We start from the raw sequence: 22044 nt of genomic DNA on the forward strand, positions 1-22044 counted from the left end.
AAAAAGAAAAAAATTAAATGCCAAAAAGATCAACCCAATTCCTACAAAATTTTTCTGCAGAGGAAATTGAAATAAAATATTTAGTTTTCAGAACTATTGTGAAAAAAGTAAGAACTTAAAAAAGAGAGACATTTGCTCAATTTTTTTTTAAAAGCTTTTAAATTGCTGTTATTGTGTCATGAAATAATTTGGTGAGTACTATACCATACAGCTCCCAACACACATTTGAAGGAGAGAAGAGAGGTGAGAGCTGATGGTATCCAAGCAAAGTGAAATGCAGGACAATTTGGCTTGACACTTGTCTCTAAGACCAGCTCTTCTTAATAACCTATCACCATTTCTTATATGCAAAAGTATACAGAGAGCATGCGTAAACATGGAACTCAATGACCTCTTTAGCTGGTTTTGAGACTTTCCTTAAAAGATTGGAAATAGATGCAAAATCCTGTATATATTGAGGTAAATTCTGTTAATCAGAGATTAAAAATCCTTTTTTTTTTCTGGTTGCCTAGAAGAAGAGCTTGAAAAGAAATCTGCATATACAAAGAGCAGGATGAGCAAAGGTTATGTACCAGAAGAAAGGAAGTCCTTTTCTTACTACCACAAATATAACTTTTTCCTATTAAGCATCAATTTAACTTTAAGGTAACATTTTTATGATCTTCAGTTTATCTTAAAGTCTGTGGTAGTCATCAAATAATTCTTGTTGCTACCCATTTAAAAATATCAAGCATAAATTTGTGATTTGGACTTAATGCTTTACGCTAACAAGTATACTTAGCCTTTGGATTAATGCTGTGGTCAAACAGGAGTAGAAAAACACAACAGCTTTAAATAAAAGTTACTAAAAGTGTTAGAATGCTTCTTCCTTATACATCTTACTAGTAAAAAAAGGCAATGTAAACCAAAATATTCTTCATTGAAGTTAGTCATGTCCTCAGTCCGGATTAAAGAAGTGCAACAAATTAGGTAGAAACCATAAGGTGAAAAAAATGCATTACAAGAAGGTGTTGTTGAGTTCAATGTTTACACATGCTCTCTACATATTTGCGCATATAAGAAATGGTGGCAGACCATTAAGAATATATATATATATATATATATATATATATATATATATATATGAGAACACTTATGTAAGGGTATCTAGGAACTGAGATACTACAATTTTTGTAAAACCACATGACAACGCCAGAGCTCCACGAGCCAGAAAATGCATCCCAATTTAAACAGGCAAGCTCTGTGCAAAAAACTGCCACCAAAGCAAAATGAAAAATCCTGTGAGTCAAGAAACATTATGAGATCTGCAGTTCCATAAGATGCAGGAACACATGATGTATTAGGTAGCAGAACTTCAGGCCTGATAAGGAGAAATAATAATTGAATCTCTCTATAGATGCAGCAGCTCCTTCCCTCAAAAAATAGAAAAATAAAAATATTTAGAGCTATCCAGATAAGTTGCTCAACTTCTTCACACAGTATGGCTCCAGAAAAGCTAGCTACACCTCAGACTGATATCTGCAAGGTCATTTTCACCAATTTTAAATCTCCTGGTGTGTGAGTCTCCCCATTGGAGGGATTTTAATAAACCAGTACACTAAGTATTCTGCTCTACTACAGTCTGTTCTTGAGAGAACAGCCTAATAAATATGCAAGAAAATAGCAATAAGGAGATCTGATAGAGTAGTAACAGATGAAATGCTGTCTGCCAATGCTTGGATTTTGGTCAAAATGCTGGTAGAGATAGAGCCATGCATCCGGTGGAACAACCTGCAGCTCATCTATTTTTTTTATTTTACAAAAACAATTATCAGGGTGTGATTCTTAAAGAGGGAGAACATTATTGATCTGCTCTAAGTAATGATTTTGCTGAGGATCATCTAGCAAAAGTACATATAGTCCCTCAGCTGTTCTACACAGACATTACATACAAGAACACACCTGAAAATAGTATTTTTCAGTAAGTTTGATGGGATACCAGAGTTCTGTGTGTTTATGAAAATGTTTAATATGCTGAAGTCCCATTGATTTAGGAGTAAAAATCAACTCTCTGGTGTTTTGAGCAGTCTGAAATAAGACCTTAATAGCTGAACAGAGTAAAGAGATTGATGGCTATTGACTCGCTGGTGTCTCCTAATATGTGCAATTAAGGAGGTCACAATAAGGGACAACTGCAAGAGGTCATAGCCTTTGTTGAATTCACAGAGGGCTGTGACCAGGTCACTGTGCAGGGCCATTTGAACGTAGAATTCTGTCACAAAAATGAGGTCTAATTCAAAACCATTAATTGATGCTATTAACTTGAAAATTAAGAATATGTCTGATTGCAGAGAAAAGTGAGCACAATGCAGACCCAGCCAAGGAATTCTTAGATGTTTTTAGAAAAGCTTCATAGCCTAGAATAAATATAAACTTTAGAGGAATAGAGATGAATTTCTAGTGGGAAATCCTTGTACATGGAAGATATTCTAGCTTCATGAAAATGTTGTATAGATTTGGGAACGAAACAAGATAAAAAATTGATCCTTCAAGAGAATCTTGCCTTTAGAAAGGGCAATTTTATGACATCAGGAGGTATATTGTGGGCTGTTGTAGCTACAATTTCACCTACAGATATTACAGGTGGCAGGGCTGTATAAATCAATTTGAAGGATTCCTTTCTATTTCAAAACATACTTGAACCATAACTTCAGTGGCAAGGATCTGCTTATATCAATTACAGACACGGAGAAGTGAAATCTGCCGTTACACCAAAGCATCAATAAAAATATGTCGTGGATTAAGTGTATGTGGCCCTCAGCTTCTAAACTAAGAGAATCTTAAATTTGAGATGGGAGAGATGGAAATAAAAACAAAATTAATTTATTTCCACAAAAAGAGCCCTCTTCCTGGATATCTCTTTATTCAAACATGAAAATGTGGCACTGACACAGATGCTAGAACTTTCAAATGCCAAGCACTTTGGGTTTTTTTCAAGCTGATTAACTCTGATATTTTACAGATGCAATGTAAAACTTTAGCCTTTAAGACAATATGTGCTTCCAAAAATAACCTCTGGTGTGCTTAGCCCTTTTTCTTGCAATGCTTTCTCTTGAAATAAAAATCTTCCTGGAAACTCACTGTAAACTTCCAATCAGTATGGCATCGGTCAAAGTGCCTCTCTGGTTTCCAGGCAGATATTTGGTTTACCATGCCAGTAGATGTTATTTGATCTACTACTCTATATCAGCAGTGTTTTGATATATGACACTGTATTTTTGATGCGACCCCTCTCTATTTGAAGATTCTTCTTTTTCCTACAGTATATTTTTTCATAAGACGGTCTTGATGAAATCTCTGTAATTATATACAAGATAATATTTTTGTCTGAGGAGCATGTTGAAATACATTCAAACCCTCAAAAAATCAAATCATTTTCTGTTTCTCAGCCATGTGTGTTGTACTTGTACCTCTGTCTTGACTACCTCAGCAATTCCATACTCATACTGCTGTGTAATGGTTCCTACCCAGTGGATGAATGGAAGGTCATGGGTGCATTTCTTCAGGATTTTAGCAAGGTTTTTCATACTTTTGTTCCTTACAGCATCATCTGGACAAGTTGTCAAATTGTGGGATGAGCTTGTTCATGGTCCACTGGGTGGAGAAGTTGCTAAGGGAGAGAACTCAAGGGCTAGTAGTGAATGGCCTACGCTGCCTGGTGACCTGTCACCAGCCGTGCTGCTCAGTGTTCAGTTCTAGGGCCAGTTCTGTTAAATATAGAATCATAAAATAATTGAATGGACTGGATTGGAGGGGACCTTAAATATCTCCTGGTTCCAACCCTCCTGCCCTGGGCAGGGACACCTCCCACTAGACCAGGCTGATCAATCTGGCCTAGAACACTTCCAGGGAACATCCATAGCTTCTCTGGGCAACTTGTTCCAGTGCTTCACTAACCTCACAGTGAAGAATTTCTTCTGTGTATTGTAAAGAATTTCTTCCAGATATTTATATATTTATGAATGACCTGAATGCAGAACTTGAATGCACCATTAGCAAGTTGGCTGATGACACCAAACTGGAAGGAGGTGCTGTTGACTCTCTTGAGAGGTAGGAGGTCTTGCAGATGGATCTGGATAGATTGGAGCATTGGACTACGAAGTGCTGGTCTCCCTGCTCTCCAGTGACAGGACACATGGGAACAGTTCCAAGCTGTGACAGAGGAGGTTTAGACTGGACATTAGGAAGCATTTCCTTACCAAGAGGGTTTTCAGACATGGGAATAGGGTCCCTTAGGAGGTGGTCAATGCCCAAAGCCTGCTGGTTTTTAAGAGATGTTTGGACAATGCCCTTGATAACATGTTCTAACTTTTGTCCAGGCAATTGGATTGGATGATCACTGTAGGCCCCTCCTACCGGAAAGGAGGTCTGGTCTATTCTATTCTATTCTATTCTAGTCTAGTCTAGTCTATTCCATTACATTCCATTCCATTCTCTGCTTTGCTATGCTATGCTATGCTATTCATGCTGCCTCACTTAATTCTAGTAATTTCGGTGAAAGCTTGGGGGATTTACGTATTCCGTTTCTTTTAAAAAAAGATTTTTTAGGATTTTTTTTCTTGCCCTCTGAAGCTTCTCCATTACCTTGAGACTTCCACTGAATGCATGCCTGTCTCATTGAAGTCAGCTGCAGCTGAAGAGACAGCTGGGATCAAACTAGAAAACGGCAGAATTTTGGTAATTAAGAAGTAAGCACTGAAATGGATTATTCCTAGGTATCTGTTTCCAGAAAGGAATCCAAACCTCAGAGCTATGTGTCTGCCTTTACTGGCTAGGCAATTGAATCTGAGTGGCAATTGAAAATCCAGAAAGGGACCTGATGGGTTTAATTGGAGATGCTGCCTTGTTTGAATTCCTTACACCTCCAAGGCAAGCAAGAGCTAAAGATTTCCTCATCTCAGTGCTTTTGTCCTTACTTTAGTTTTTTAACCACTATGTTAGATTGCCAGAAAGCTTCTTTTAACAGGGTTTTGTTTTCTACAGATTAATATTCATTATTAAATTAGTCAGAAACTGTTTCACCTGTCTCACTCACAGAGGGGAAACTCCCTCAGAAGAAAGGGATTTATCATTCCTTTGGCTCTCTGATGAATTTCTCCCTTCTCTACAGGGCAACCATAAACATTGGCACCACCTACCTCCTTAGCAGACATGAGTTAAGGATGATTGTGGTGAAAAGAGACTTCTACCTTTTAATGTAATTCTGGTGCTTAAAAATAATTAAAAAGGAAAAAAAAAAGGAACCCAAGCATATTAGTTTTCGGTTCCAGCTGTGAAGCATGACTACTGTGACATTGTCCTGCTTAGTGGTGAAAGGTGTCTGTAAATAGAGAGGGAGAGCATTTAAAAGCATTTTCGCTTGAGTTTTCCTTTTGCAGGATCCTGATGTTCCCTGCATTGTGCATAGGAACCATGCCTGCTGAATGAATGTGAGAATAATTGATTCTACTCTGTATATTCTTATTTCTAAGATAATTTCTGCATTAAAATTGGTATAGCTTTTAATCATTCTTCAACTAATTTCAGTATGTGTTGTCACCTTCCAGACTTCATCTCATGTATGTTGTGCTGATATTCTTTAGTGAAAGCATTCATTCTCTCTCTGCTTCTATTTTCACCCAGGGATTTAAAGACATTATTTTCCTTCCTATTTCGATGGTTACCTTGGAGGAGGGAATGCCTCCTGTGTGTACAAATGTAGCAGTCACTCCTCTGTCTCATGGGCTTTCCTGTACTAACATTTCAACGATTTAGTTTTAAACCACAGTTCAAAACTAAACTGTGTTTCTGAGTTTCTCTGTTATTGTCCCAAACAGAACATTTAAATTCACTGGAACAGGAATATCTTGTGGCCTCATACAATTCTCATTATTTCTCATTATTTCATTTTGCTGAGTTTTGCTTTTATCTTTCTTGCCACTTTCTAGAAACACCCTTAAATTACCTGCCTGCTGGATCCCAGTTTGGTGCCCCCTGTTCTTTCTTCTATTGATGCATCTTTCTTACTGATTTTCTTGTGTACTTGCTGCTTTTTATATTTTTTTTTCTGTTTCTTCCTGTCCCTTACTGAGGACCTTATTCTTCCTTGCCAATTTAAAGTCCTTTTGCCAAGACCCATTAGTTTTCTCTATCAGAAAACAGATGACCATGGTGCTCAAAAAAATTTATCAATGGTTTGAAGCCTCTGCTTTGTGTTTCTAAGCCCCCCACCTTTTAGGCACTGATTTACCACCACCATTTTGGGAGTTTTGGGGTTTTTCCAACCTTGAGAGTGGCAATGAATCACATATGACATTTATCAGATTAGATTGAACTTAATTATGTTGTACTTGGGAAATTACAAACCACAAATTCCTCTGATATATTTCTAGGTGCGGAGTTTAATGAAGCAGCAGTATTTTTGCTGGCTTCAGGACCGTATTGTGGCACCATGATTGTATCACTTTAAGGGAAAATGTCAGTGATCTATCCTTGCTCCATGTCTCCTAGCTTCCTACCACTGCTCTTCAGCATTGGCTTCCAACATCTGCTATGTCATAATGTGCTTTAAATAAAGATCACAAAATACTGCCTCAGCAGAAGGGGTGAGCTGAGGTTACTCAGCCGACATTGATTTTTTTCATTGCCCCCTCCCATTTTCTAACTTGTGAAACTTTTTCTTTGCAGTTCTGTAAATGTTATTTTAATGTAATTTGTGCCTAACATATATATTATAGATAAGTCTATCTAATAAGCAGTTTGAAATAATATATGTAGATTTTTCTATTTTATATTCTTTTCTGTAAGTCAGCAGAGTAGAATTCATTAACTTGATATGGATCTTTTTCAGTCTTTTCAGTAACCATTCACCAAAGAATGGACTTAGGAGTGTATTTATATGGTAAATGAACTGATACTGCTTACTTTAATATAAAGTTCATCTTTTTAACGCTTTTCCATATATACACATTTGGCTCTTTTGGAAAGGGACTTGTAATCCAATCTCCTTTCTTCTCATTTTAGCAGAATTATTACTTATAAACTAACATAGATTACTTGCAAGTATTAAAAGAACACTATTTATTTGTGTAGTACTTGAAATATACTTGAGCAAACTATTTATTAAAAAGAGTGACATTTACCATGATACTTTTAATAGTGGAGACAATTGAGTTGTGGTGGGTTTTTTGTTTGGTTGGTTTAGGTTTTTTATGGGGGGAATATTCAAATATTCAAATTATGCAGTGAATGTATACAAAAAGCCTGTTTGATAGAGAGCTGTAGTAATGATGAATGAAGTTTTTGCTTTTCTGAGAGTGATATAACAGCATGTAGTATATAACTGACTAATGGAGATTTGCCACTCAAGTAACTCAATCAAAAATGTAATTTAGCTTGAAACTCTCACAGAAACAGCTGTGACTCTTGTATCTGTCCCAATTAAATACAGCGTGAGGATGATTGCATATGTGCTACTAACAGGGTTGTTGGGAGAATTTCTGATAAAGCTTTTGATGGGGATGTTAATGCAAAAATGTAAGTTTTGAATCTTCTCAATTAAAAAAGAAAACCACTGACTACATAGGATATTTAAAACAATTTTCAAAGGGACAGTCTCCTTAATCAAAATACTTTTCGTTTTGAATATATTTAATCCAGAGTAAGGCAGAGTGGGGTGTGGGGTTTTTTGATCTATTTTCCTTTAAAATAATTCATGAAATCATCAGATTATAAATAGATTTGTGGTTTTAATTCTAGAACAATTATCTTAAGAATATCAACTTAGCGACTGTACCACCTTCAGCTGCCTCTGGAAAAAGTTTTCAAGCTGGTGTTGTTGGTGAGTCTCATAAAGCAGAAAGAACACCATCTACTTTAAGTAAGACCAGTATATTTACCCTACCAGTTATTTGAAGCATACCAAGAATCCTTGGCATGATTCTAGCCCTTCTTTGGGCACTGAAGTGGCTTACTAACCTTGTGTAGAGAGGTGTGTCAGAGGTGAATGTCCACCAAGTGATACCAGCCTGAGGAAGCTGAAAATATGCAAAATTTCTGGCATAATTTTCCAAGCATTAGATGTCTCTCAGAGCAAAGCTATCAGAAATGCATTTTCCTATACTGCACCAAAAGCCCCCTGCAGATACTCCATGGACAAAATCAGATAACCACTAGCATGACCTTCTATAATTAATTTATGAAGGTAAAATGTGTGCACTTGCCAGATGAAGAACAGTATCTCAGAAAAGGAAGACTGCATTTCTGATCTTTCAGCCCTGATTCTTAAGAAATAACTACCAAAAATAAGTATATTCATAGCTAACATTCACAGCTGTACTTGACATTAAAAACCATTGAGATACTGGCTCCCTAGTATCTGGCCTTTCTCTCCAGGTGGCACCTCTGCCTGACCTCTCTGTCCCACCAGACCTACTGAACTTATTACTGCTTTGCTTGCTGATGTTTCCCTCTGCTCTGCTGGTACCAACCACCATTTTCTTTTGAATTGGTTAAATAATTATCATAATAATTCTCAACTTTGAGTTTATTGCTTTTATTTTAAGTCTAAAGAAAGAGCCCCAAAAAGCCCCAAAAGCTTGTCCATTACACCCAGTAAGTGCAACATAAAAGGAGATAAAAAGTCTTCACAAAGTTTCACTTTTTCTGAACCATAGATGGAATATGTGTGTTTCCACAAAATTACCTCTTAAAGTGCACTTCTATGAAATGAGTACTGTGTATCTTTGAAAATTCATCAGTTTCACTGTATTCAGTTAAATAATTTGTACAAAACACAAATCACTTTCTGGTTGAAAAGATTTGATGATGAAAACTCATTTGATGCTTCTAGAACAGATTGCAGCAACTTTATGATTTTGCTATTTTTTATGTCTTTTTTTTGTTGTTGTTTACAGATGAAATAAATTCCCTAGTCACAGCTGAAGTGAACAAAAATATTTTTGCAAAGTTTTGGCATGGTAAATGCACCTGTGATTGAAGAACTATAGCTGTTCACACATCTCTTTTAATTTTCTAATATTCTTTGTCAATTAGGATGATGTGCATCTTTTAAATACATGGTTGTGAGCTCTGTTTGGTGTTTGTTTTTTATTGTGTGACTATATACATATAGTCATCATGCTTCATGCTTATCATACATAACTCTTGCTTGGGCAAAAGAGAAACACAGTCACAGCTGAAACTCGGAAATTATTGTTACTCCAGTTAGTGATTTAGCAATCTAACAGTCTGATTTATTAGTTACAATAATATATATTAATAATTCAAATAATGTAAGAAAAAAAATCATAATGCAGTTATATTACTTTTCTGGGGAAATAAAAAATCCTTTCCAGAAACCCTCTGGGTCCAAAGACTGGGAGCTTCAGCCTTCCTGAAAGAAAGAGGTGGACTCAGAATGACCTATCAGCATCCTGAAGTCATCACTGGGATGCATATGGTCTTGGCTTAGGGTGTTTCTTCCCTTTATTGGGAGAAGAAAGATTTTGATAGTCCTGTCCTCCACAGACTTTATTTTTGGAAGTTTTTTGAATGCAGCTTCTGTGCTTACTCATTTCATTTGTTCCTCACCATTCACTTTTTGTTCTAAAGCTGGGTTTACCTGAACAATGGAAGGCTGAAATCCTGTAGTGACCTCTGAATTACAGCTGTGGTTTCTGTCAGAACTCCTGCACCTCTGGTACTGCTCTGCACTCATGCACCCTTTGGCAGTTCATTTTATTCTAGAAACATGAATAGCTGCTCATTATCACTGTAAACTAAAGAATTCTGAAAAAAATGTAGTTGGTAGTTAGCTGACCACCAGGTGACTGCTATCACAAATATTAATTTTTTTTTTTAAGGCTAAAATCAGCCCAAGCGAAGACAACCCATACGAGTCCTGAGACCCTGAGCTGTCAGGTGAGTGGCCTTTAGTAATGGAAAAATTGTTTTGTTTATCACAAAGATTTTGGAAAAGTTCAACCAAGCCAAAGCAAAATAGCACTGTAGTGATAAGGTGACCTCCTGTGAACTCCCTGTATAGCAGAGATCGAACTCTGTCCTTGTGCACATCTAGTCGATAAAGAAAAAATTCAAAAAATAGAATTTTTTCATATCTTCCATGTAGTTCACTTATCATATTGTGTTGCAGTTCTCTAGTATACTTTTAATGGGTGTGTGGAAAGTATTTTAAAAAACCAAGTTCATTTCTATATTAAGTGTAGAAGCTTATGAAGAACTACTTCAGCAGTGAAAAAAACAGCTGCCAGGAGTATATTGGGTAAGAAGACATGGAGGTTTTAAACAACGACTTTACTTGTTGAAAGAAGTTGACAATTAATTAAAAAAAAAAAAAAAAAGACAAAAACAAAACCCAGAAAAGCACCAATACCTTCTTACTCCAGAAAATGAAAGCCCATACCAAATAGAACTTTCAGAAGAGATCAAAGGTTGAACTTGATGATCTCAGAGGTCTTTTCCAACCTGATTGATTTTGTGATATGTTGATGTTAATAGGATAAAAGCAGACAACTTTTTAAAAAGTTAATTTTCTGCTACTAGTTCCTGTCTTAAGAACTAACCTGTCATGCATGATATGATGCTTAAGCAGTCTTTGTGTCAAAAAAGAGACAGACCTTTAGTGTGGTCTTCTACAATAAATAGCCTAATTGGTAGGTAGGATGTGAAGGGGTGGGGAGGTGTTATGTTTTTAAGCAACCATGGAGTGAATGGGAATGAAAAGTAGATAGTGAAAGCTTTAGTCTTTCAGAGAAGAAAGTTCTTTTGGTTTTGATAGCCCAAAGACAACTGTGCTAGAGCTTAAATGGATCTTGAGAACGATAATAGCAATAGCTGCATGACCGCAGTTAGAATATTTTCATTCTTTTTCATTAACCCCAGGTAAAGTGCGTTTGAAATAAACCACCTTGAGATTTCAACGGAAAAATACAATTTATTGTCTCTGGGTCTTCTGCAAATCTGCTGGTATCAAGCTTAGAAGACATGCTGTGCTGTCACTCCTTACCCTCATACTGTTAGTGTCTTAAAAGATTTTTGCCAAAATAAACTGTAATCGCAACTGTTCAGTGCCCACCTGAGAAAATTACTTTTACTATTAAGACTGAATGGATCAAAAAGGTTCAACACATTCCTTTTCTACTATGTATCAGAACAAGACCTGCAAAGTAAGGGAACAGGCAGGAATAGCATCTCATAGTACATTTATATTTAAAACTGTCAGGCTTTTTTCCTTTAAACCTATTAATCTCTTCTGTTCTTATGTACTTTCTTTGTATCTCTCTCCTTTCTCTTCTTCAGTGCTGTTGTGTGACTTCCAGATTCTTTTAATACCAGTTTAACATCAATGAGTCAGAATTCATTTTTATTTCCTTAATAAAGACCTTGTTTTTAAGTGTCCTCAGTATTACAAATTAGAGTCACATTTTCACAGATGCCGAGATTCCTCAGCTTTCCGTGCCCTGGTTTTGAAAATATTTTAAATGCCTATGTGGTTTGCCTTGGTGTGTAAATCTGTCCCTCAAAGGAGCATCTTAAAATTGAGCATTCCCATTAGTGGCTGTTTCAAGGCCAGCTTTAAAGAAGATGTTCCTTTCACAGAGGTTTTAAAAGAAAGTGCCACAGAAATCTGAACGCTTTCTTCGAATAGTTAAAAAAAAAAAAAAATCTAGAAAGTAGCCGTGAATTGAAAGACTTTAACTTCTTCCCCCACCACCACCTCCCCCACTGTAAGAAATGCAGCTATTCCCTGAGAAACTTTGTCGTTGTAAGCCCATTTTCAGTAATAATTTCAGCCAGTCCTAATGACCATTCAGAACAGCAGATGTAATAATTGTTTCCAGAAGGAGATGTGTTTGGGTTCCTAAATCTGCAGACGGATAGTCCTTTTAGAACAGCAGAAATCTGGTCTCCTAACATGTTGTCTGAGGATGGGACAAACCACACTAGTTCTAATTTACACTGCCAAAGCAAAAGTCAGGACAATGAGGGTGAAATAGCAGCGTTCTGGGAAAGTCTGATTTCCATACCATTGTGGAAAGGGAAAATGGGTACAAAGGATTCATGTCAGTAGTGGCTGATTTCCTTTCCCCTTTCTGAGGCAGAGAAAGATCAAAACGCCAGAGGGAAGCAAAAAGCAGATTTCTGCCCTTTTTTGATGTTTCCCATCATGGTTGGAGGAGAGAGGAGGAGCTGCAGAGAACCAGGGCTATCTTTCTGCTGTATTTGCTCTATTGGCTAAGAGGCTTTGGTATGGCATTTGCCATCAGGGCAGGATAAAATATGTGTTTTGGGGAAGGTAGGACTGGCCCTGAGCTGCACATGAGGTACTGGTGCATCCTCACTCAGCCTTGCTGGGGACAGGGCAAGACATAGAATCATAGAATGGCTTGGGTTGGAAGGGGCCCTCAAAGGTCAGCTAGTCCAACCCCCTGCTATGGGCAAGGACACCTTTCACTAGACCATGTTGCTCAAAGCCCCATCCAATGTGGCCTTGAACACTTCCAGGGTGGAGCACCGAGTTTCTCTGAGCAACATGTGCCAGTGTCTCACCACCCTAGGAGTGAAGAGTTTCTTCCCAGTACTTGACATAACCTACCCACTGACAGTTCAAAGCCATTCCCTCTTGTTCTACCACTACCTGCCCTTGTAGAAAGAAGTCCCTCTGCAGTTCTCTTGTAGCTCCCTTTAGGTACTGGCAGGTGCTATAAGGCTTCCCCAGAACCTTCTCTTCTCTAGGCTGAACAGTCTCAGCCTGTCTTCACACGTCAGGTGTTCCATCCCTCTGATAATTTGTGTGTCTCTCCTCTGGAGCTGCTTCCAAAGGTCCATGTCCTTCCTGTTCTGAGGAGCCCAGAGCTGGATGCAGTACTCCAGCTACTGTGCCACTTTTCAGGCTGGAAGACAACTTCTGTGGCACCCCAGGGCTGGCCCCATCAGCGTGTCAGCCTGGCACAAACCATAGGATCGCTGGGTTGTCAGGGTGGGTGGCTCTGTGTTTTGTCATGGGTATTTTGCTGTTTCTTTGCTGAGGCTGAAATTCTTCCACTGAAACGTCTGGCTGCTGAACTCTTTGTCCCAGCTGGCAAGAGGCAAAGTCAACTTCTTATTACCCGGCAAGGAATTGTGTTAACATCTTATTAGGGTTGAAAAACACCCAGATGATTGTACATCCATAGGTTTCCCTTGCTCTGTTAGTTGCTGTGTCATGGCATGAAATATGAGAGTCTCTGTCACTTGAAGGATCTTGGGATGGTATTTTTCACGTACATAAAAATGTGCCAGAAAATTACTCTGTCATAGTTTACATAATTCTGAGTGAGCTGGAATCAACTGCCAAATCCTATGTGCCTTGTGCAACTGCAAGTTGCCCTAGGATGGTGGAAATGTTTTTATTGGGATTGGAAACATGAAAAAGGAGCTGAGGGGAGACCAGAAGCCTTGTGGAAAGGCAGTGGTGTCCAGGCAGGATGCCCAAATTGTGTCTGAAATGGAACCACGTACTTGGCTTTTTGTCAACTGAATCCCATCCTAGGTGCACACAAAAACAATATGCTTTAAACACAAACATTATTGTAAACTTATGTTAGTTCTGATGCAAAACAACAGAAATTAATGTTCCTTATTTTCTGATGAAAGTACCAAGACACTAAGGGAATTCGCCACATGTAAAAGCACTGCAAGACACTGTCCTCACCACAGCTTATTTTAGTAGCCCACGTTGCCTCTCATTGTAGACTCTAAAAAGCTATTATTTCCCAAATGTATCCAAAATAAGTCTGAACATGTTTGCCTATAATGCAACAAGGTGAACTTAATTACAGGAAGCTTTAGAAGTGTACAGCTCATGTGCTGCTGACACAGCAGGGGTGGGTCGGTCTGAAGGGAAGGGGAGCGGTGAGGACAATCCCTGTGTGGGAACCACATTCAGAACAAAATCTGAAACTTCAAAGCAGGTGAAAAAAAACCCAACACAACAACCAATCCCCTGTAACACTTCTAAAATGTTATAATAAATGAAGTGAAAATAACATGCCCATTTACATTTCTTTGTTCTTATTTACGGTTTAACTTAATGTCAGGAGATTGCCAAAGTTTCAGCATCAGCATCTGTGTTCACCAGCTTCATCAAGATTTAGAAGAAAGAAAAGAAAGAAAAAAAGCACCTTATATTTTGTAAATTACCTGTGTTCATGTGCAGCTTACATGTGGGGTCGTTGATGGGTGCAATAGGGAGTTACTTTTAAGCAAAGCTCCTGCTTGAGATGTGTTTCCCAACTCGGAGGCCTGGTTTTGGGCTCAAGATTGCTGAATGCTTCAGTACTAATCCTTTGTGCCTTGTACAGCACCAAACCCATGATTAATGTGGTATCAAGAGAATGAAAGTGTGTCCTCCCCCCTAGCTTTTACTACTTTAATAGACATTTGCTGTAGTTTTAAACAATATTTTTATCAGCAGAGATCAGTAAAATTCCCACAGTATACTGAGCCCTTTTAATTTCGCTCTGTAACCAACTTCTGTGGCTATTACCAGAACCTCCAAATTTCTTTTAAACACAGTATTTGCGGTTTAGATTGTTTTATTAGCAAACATTTTTTATTTGTACTGTTTATTATGTCAAACAGACAGAGTAGTGTTTTTAACATCCAGCTGTACTTCAATTCATTCTTGGTTGGATTAATGGGGTCTGTTGCTTTTTGTTAGTATGGAACCATTAGCTAAGAACTTTTTCAAAAGAAGTGTTCTTCAGGTAGTTTAATCTACTAAATTCACACAGTCTCTTTAAAAGAGCTTCATTTTATTCCTTTTGTATGATACTCCACCATAAATTAAGATGAAGCCTATTGTTCTGCAGCTCCTTTCCTAATATTTCTTCATGTTTGAAAAAATCTACTTATTTTTATTTTTATTTATATGAATGACATTTATAGTCCCTTTAACTAGTGAGGACTTAACATCATCCAGTGCAAAAATATAATGAAAAAATATATTCTTGACCACCTATACATCATTTTGCTTTGAATTTCAGGGTCATTTTCTTTAAATATTATTGTATGAATCATCTCCATTTACATTGATAATAAAATGCTTTCTGGTGTTCTCAGACTCAAAAATTTATGAAAACAAAAACATGATGCAGACACAAAACCACAAGTTTCTGAAACTGGAACATCCTGTACCATTACTTGAGATAAAGTTCTTATTTAAAATTTAAAATATTGCTGAAATTATTTCTTGAGGAAGTTATTTTGGGATTTTACAGTAACTACTGTAACTACAAGTAACTACACTTGAATAAAATCTGTTCCTGTGAACAGCAATATTTTAAGTATTCTAAAATGTTCCAACTTTAAATAAATTGATGACCAGTGAGATCATCCCTAGACATTCAATAGCAATGGTGTTAAGGAGTGTCACTGAGACAGTAATAATGATATCATCATACGAACAAGCAAAGTGTACTCTCTATGACTCACTGCTGCTTTTTTATAGAAGTTTCAGCTTCAGACATGAGTGTGTGAGATGATTGGTTTGGTGAATGAGCATAGAAAAGAGAAATATTTTTAAAAAATCCATGTAATTTCCAATTTCTTTTTAATATGTTTCAAGATGATGCCTAAAATCCAGAAATGGGACAAACTGAACACGTAATACAGTAATTTTTCTGGTTCAATTCTTCTGTGGAAGTAAGTTTCAAGTCATGTTAATGAATGGCATTTACTTAATGCTTATTCTCCAGTGCTATACAGTTTAACTCAGGAACCTGATGACAAAGGGAATCTGGCAAAGGAGTTGCTTAAGGAGGGTTTATATGTTTATAAATATGTTTATAAATATGTTTATATGTTGCAGTAAATACTTCCCAGCTTTCATATTCTAATTACCACTTCTCTTCAAACTGCTACTTGAAAAGCAGTTGGTCATTATTACATTGAGGCATGGTTCTGGTTTGTTTTCTTTCTGGTCCCATCTCTTCCTACTCTACAGGGATATATGTATATATATATACACATTATATATGTATGAAAAATTTCTCTTTAATTAAGGTCTATGTATTATATATGTATGAAATATTTCTTTTAATTTTTTGTTACAATCATCATGCAAAATATTGTGCTTATTGCATGCCACAGTTCACTGAACTGGAAAGAGAGGTGATTTTGTTGTTTGGGGTTGCTCTTGGTTTATTACCTCGCAGTGTAGAGTGTGCACAAGCAGCATGTGTGGCTTCCTGGGGTGGGAGAAGAGTGAACGAGACAGTCTTTTTGGGTAACAGCAGAATTTGAAGAACCAGGCCCGTCCTCCTTTGCCCTGGGTTAATCTTGGATGCTTTCAACAGTAATGCAGCAGAGGCCTGGGTGTGTAGCTCTGATTATATGGCTCAAAACGCTATTTTTATTTATTTTAATCCCATGTATTGGCCTGAATGCCTTATGAAGGCTACCAGATCTCTGCAACTGCACTGCATCCATCATGCAGCTCTTCTACTACAGGGAGAGCTGACAGATAGGATTTTCTCCCCGTTTTCTCCCATAGAAACTCTGAACAATAATCTTGTACTTGCCTAGGTAATAGTGTATGATTTTTCCCAGAGACTTAAGCTGCTATAAATCAAGTAAGTACATGCGTGTCAGAGGAAGACATAACTCTTTATTTATGAATGTGTTAAAGAACTGTCAGAAAGGGATATTGATTCTGGTTTTATACAGGGAGCTAATGAGAATAACCAATCAATGTACCATAGGGAGAACTTAACATTATTATGAAATATTTAGCTTATAAGGAAGTATAAAAATTAAGCAAACTTCCAATGGACAACAGCAGCATAATTTTTTACTAAAGAGAAGATGAAAAGCAGAGATTGGTGATTAAAAAAAAGTAAAATGAAAGCATAGGAGAAACTAATATATCATGAAGACTTACATAAAGGTCCTGCCCATTGATATATTTTGATTAGAATATTTTGACTAAGAGAGCACAATTCTGAGCAGCTGTTTACCAAAATGTCTTCTATAGCATGCAAACCTGGTTTTGTTTTACTCAAAAACTCTAAGGTGTCCTGAACTGAGAGAAATTAATAAACAATTGCAAAAGAAATTAAATTGGTCATTAAATGTTGTGTAAGTAAAGAAAAAATGCATATTAACATAATATGGGTTCAGGAAAAGAAAATTGCCAAAGCCAAACACCAAGATCTCAACAATTATTAAAAAAATCATCTGCAATTATTCTTTTTCCTTGAGTTTCTTCTTACTGTTCTAGTGCCCTTTTCAAGTTCAGTTTATTAAAATCTTGGAGGAAGTGAGGTGTTTTGTTAAGCACTTATTATGTGCACTTGAAATGTCTTTATGGTTGATGGCACTGAGGACAAAAAAATACCTTATGATAGCAATAGCCAACCAAATTAAGCACATGTAGCCTACTTGCATTTCACCTGTTGGAGCATTGGAAGACCTATCTACCAAAGGAACAGGAAGCATGTGTTCCAAGACAGAGTTCATTAAGTCTTTCAAAATGAATTAAAACTTGAGTCATGGAGTATTTGACAAGGGTGATTTTTGTATGTAAATAGCATAATTGACGAAATAATACAACTTAAGTGCAAGCGGTGTTTACTATCATAATTGACTAACAATTATCTGAGGATTTTGGTGTTGAAGTGGTGCCCTTTCCATATTTCTGAAATTTACGCCCCAAAACCACAGTGTACTATAAAGGACTTAAGAGTGATTTTCCTAATTTGACTGCAGAGTTCAACATTGTACAAGAAAGTTTCTGCTTCAATTGCAAAATCACAGAATTACAGGATGGTCTGGATTGGAAGGAACCTTAGATCCCACCTGGCTTCCATAGGCAGGGACAACTTCCAATAGACCAGGTTGCTCAAGGTCCCATCCAGGCTGTCATTGAACACTTCCAGGGATGTGGCACCCACAGCTTCTCTGGGCAACCTGTTGAAATGACTCACCCCCCTCACTGCGAAGCATTCCTTCCTAATATCTAACCTAAACCTGCCCTCTTTCAGTTTAAAGCTGTTCCCCCTTGTCCTATTGCTATATGCCCCTGTAAAAAGTCCCTCTCCAGCTCTCTCATGGTCCCTTTAGGTAACGGAAGGTGCTTCAAGGTCTCCCCAGAGCCTTTTCCCAGGCTGAACAGCCCCAGCTCTCTCAGACTGTCTTCGTAGGAGAAGTGCTCCAGACATTTCATCATCTTGGAGGCCTCCTTTGGATTTGCTCCAGAGGGTCCTGATGCTCGCTGATATTTCTATGATCACAGAACTCGTAAGGTTTGAAGAGACTACAGTAGGTCATCTGGTCCAACCTCCCTGCTCAAACAGGGTCATCCTAGAGCACATTGTACAGGATTGCATCCAGACGGTTCTGGGATATCTCCAGTGAGAATATCTCTACAGCCTCTCTGGGTGATCTATTCCAGTGCATGATCACCCGCACAGTAAAGTAGTTCTTCCTCAGGCGGAACTTCATGTGCATCTGTTTCTGCCCACTGCCTATTGTCCTATTGCACTGAGCAGAGCCTGGTCCACCCTTTTGGCACCCTCTTCTCAGATAGTGAGGTCCCCTCTCAGTCATCATTTCTTAAGCCTGGACTGCCCCAGCTCCCTCAGTCTTTCCTCATAAGAGAGATGCTCGAGTCCTTCCATCATCTTCATAGCCATTTGCTGGACCTGCTCCGGGAGCTCCATGTCTCTCTTGGAGTGAATAGCCCAGAACTGCTCCCAGTGCTCCAGATGCAGCTTCACAAGGGCTGACCCTCACATTATTGAGCTGCCTAAGGAATCCTTCTGCACTTTTCAAATACTAACTTAAACAGGCTAAAGTACCACTGACTGATTTAACCTGGAAGAAAGAACATCATCATGATATTTTGCTCTGGGTTTGAATATGAATCTGGTGGCTCAGTTCTGTCACAAGCAGTGGGGAGATGCCCATCACAGTGCATCCTGGTCATACAAAACATGGCCTTATTTTTCATCAGAAAAAGTTGCTTTGCTCACGTCCTGTTTAACTGAAGTAAACTCTTGATTTTAATAGGATTTGAATGTGTGTTTAAGCACTATGAACTGGGTCTTAGAAATAGTTACTCAACCCGACCTCAAATACTTCTAGTCAGTCTGCTGCCTGCTTGTCTTCGGCATCTGCTGCAAGGGATAAAGAATATCATTAAAAGAAAGATTTAGGAAAAAAAAAAAGAATGTGAAACTTTTGGGTTTTGCCCAACACTTCTAAAGGGCAGAAAGGGAAAGTTTAAAAAATTAAATTAACCAGGAGAGCTGAGTACTGATCTGAGGAGTTTTGTGACACACTCAGGATCTGATCTCAATGTCTTATCAGAGTCCATTATCAAGGAAGTTCAGTTTTACTGTGAAAGATAGAGACACTGAAGATGTTTGTGATCATCATTTTAGGAGGGTTGGTGCAGAGAAGAGGGTAGAAAACTTCCAAAAGTTGAACTTCACAATAAATTGCTACAGTCTAGACGGAAATGTGAATTTCCCTATGGATTTTTTTAGATGAGGCTGCTTCTTCCAGTAATACTTACCTGGGACAAGAGCTGATCAACAGAAAATAAGTTGTTGTCATTGTTGTTTTAACTAACCATTGTCAGAAAAACTTTTCTTTTCCTATTAAAACTAAAAAGTAGTATTTTGCAATAGAAAAAGACCATAAAGTGGATTTAGAAACTTAAAATGCAAAATCTCCAGAAATATTCCACATTAAAGGTAAGACTTTGAAAGATAAGAGGTTTAGGCCTCTTTAGGTTTAGAATTGTCTTTCCAAGTGGAATATCCTTAGGCCTTTTTGAAAACCGTGAAACTTTCCTTCCTCTTACATTACACTGATGTGCAAAAAAGACCATGTTGCTACTTGGAGAAAATAATTGCTGTTAAATAAGATCATTATTAACTATAGGGTTTCATAATAAATGGTCTTCCTAAAGCAGCGTTCTAGCAGTGCTATCCTGCATTTGTTATGCGCTTCATCAATTTGTTGATATTAATTCTAATGACTGCATTTGTTTTCTAATTTTATAATGGTATGAATGGAAATGAGAGAGAGACGCATTTTCCAAAAATTTGAATAAATCAACATAAAAGATTATTTGAGATATTAGGTATAGATCTAAGAAAAATATTATACATAAAATGTACTTCTCCCCCTATTTTCCATTAAAATAATGTAAATACTAAAATAAAGAAAATGTGGTTTTGCTGCCAAAGCTGAAGTTTTACTTTTTTGTATTAACGTGTAAAAAATTGGTAAAAAATATGGTAAAAGAAACATCTGCTACCATAATTCATGAAGCTTAATAGTAGCCTCTATCTTCAGCCATGGGTATTCCACGTGCATAGTGGAAGAATCACTTGATAGAGTTTGTCACTGGAAGTAGTCTGAACTGAAATAACTTCAGAAAAGGAAAATGTCAGTATCTTTGTAAACAGAATGTGATAGACATCAAAGAGACAAAAAATACTTAAGAGAATAGGTTGTGTAGGAAGTTTTCCAATGTTATCATAGTAGGCAAGTTACAAGAAACATGCAAATATTAAAGAAGTCAGCTACCTATGTCTGAACTATGGAGAACCTTGGATACTTCTCTTTACATTGGATGTCTGAGCATCCAGGGAGGTTTGCCCTGGGATATCCTGGAGTATTGGTCAAGCATCAGGCCAGAACCGAACTAGTTCATCCATGTAACTCTAGGGAGCACTGCAGTGCTGGAAATCTGATAAAAGGGAACTTAAAGATGAGGATGTGGCAGTTCAGAGTTATTGAAAAGTCTGTGAATCTTTAAACAAGAACAGCAATGATTAAAATTAAAACATAAAGTCCTAAACTGAGTAATAACATTTTGCTGCTTTGCATTTCCCTGTTCTCTCAAAATAATGTGCTGTGATGTTTATTACAACAGTATCCCATTGTATTTTTTTTTCCCCCACTAGCTCTGTACTCGTATTGACAGAAAGGAAGAGGAGAGGATGAGAAGGGCTTGGGTGCAATTTTCAAAGTTGTTGGGGAGGTTTGTTGCTTTGTTGCCTTCAATTTTACTTTCAGAGATCTTAAAGGTGGCCTTAAAAATGTTTTTGGTTTACTACTCTAGAAATATACAATTGTTGAGTGCACGCGACTACTAAACTTCAAGGTAAAATACCTGACATCATATAATTCCTAATATTTATTATAAGCAATGCCATAGTCAGGCACATTTATCCACAAATGCTGTGACAAAAATTAAGGGGAAAAATTAGTAAATGCCACTGCCCATATTTACTGAAACAATACAAAACATAATTCTGTGATTTTATTTACCTGGTTTTTACATCTGAATTTTGATTCTATATAGGCTCTGTTTTGTCTGAATTTGACCACTATTTATATATTCCGAATACTTCGCACAAACTGTTTTATATTCCCTTGGGTCTGGTGGTGATCAGGGTGACTTAGTGATCCATGACTGTCTTGTCCATTATTTCAATCTCAGAGCCATAGAATACCATGCACGAAGAAGACTTCCAGGACTATCTGTTCCAACCTTTCTGGTTTTTCTTTTCTTTTTCTTTTGTTTAATACATATAATTTGTTTATATTCCTGCATTGCACCTTACTATTTGGTATTAAGGGAGTACAGCACACATAGACTTGATGGCTAGGTTTCCCTGGAGGCAAGGGGAGATCCAGTCGTCAAAGCCACTGGGACATGATGTTCCCTCCTGTCCACTGCCTACTCACTCCTGTCTGGAAGTAATGCCATAGTGACATACTGCACCATCCTCTGATTGTGGAGCAGAAAAGAGCTCCTAAACGGTGGCCTGGGGTGCTGCAAGACTGTTAAGTGCTTCGTACAGAAATGTTGTAATGTTTGGGCTGAGCCTGCTAACTTGGATTGACCCTTTGAGGCTGTCTTCTGCTGCCCTGGACTGCTGGCACCTTGAATAGAAGGCAACAGCCTTGAGGAGAGACACCCTTTTGCTTCTTGATGTGTTTTCA

General features: G+C 37.6%; 1 long non-coding RNA gene across 1 annotated transcript in view; it reads left to right on the forward strand.

The window, feature by feature from the left end:
* LOC121674302 overlaps positions 1-22044 on the forward strand; it is an 87515-nt gene that overhangs the window by 32823 nt on the left and 32648 nt on the right. Inside the window, exons 3-4 of the long non-coding RNA XR_006019531.1 lie at positions 7777-7858; positions 9882-9939. This is a non-coding gene — a long non-coding RNA (uncharacterized LOC121674302). The remainder of the gene's footprint in view (positions 1-7776; positions 7859-9881; positions 9940-22044) is intronic.

The sequence above is a fragment of the Corvus kubaryi genome, unplaced genomic scaffold, assembly GCF_017639235.1.
Source record: "Corvus kubaryi isolate FWS band 111438036 unplaced genomic scaffold, C.kubaryi_AGA036_p1.0 67, whole genome shotgun sequence".
Taxonomy (NCBI): Eukaryota; Metazoa; Chordata; class Aves; order Passeriformes; family Corvidae; genus Corvus; species Corvus kubaryi.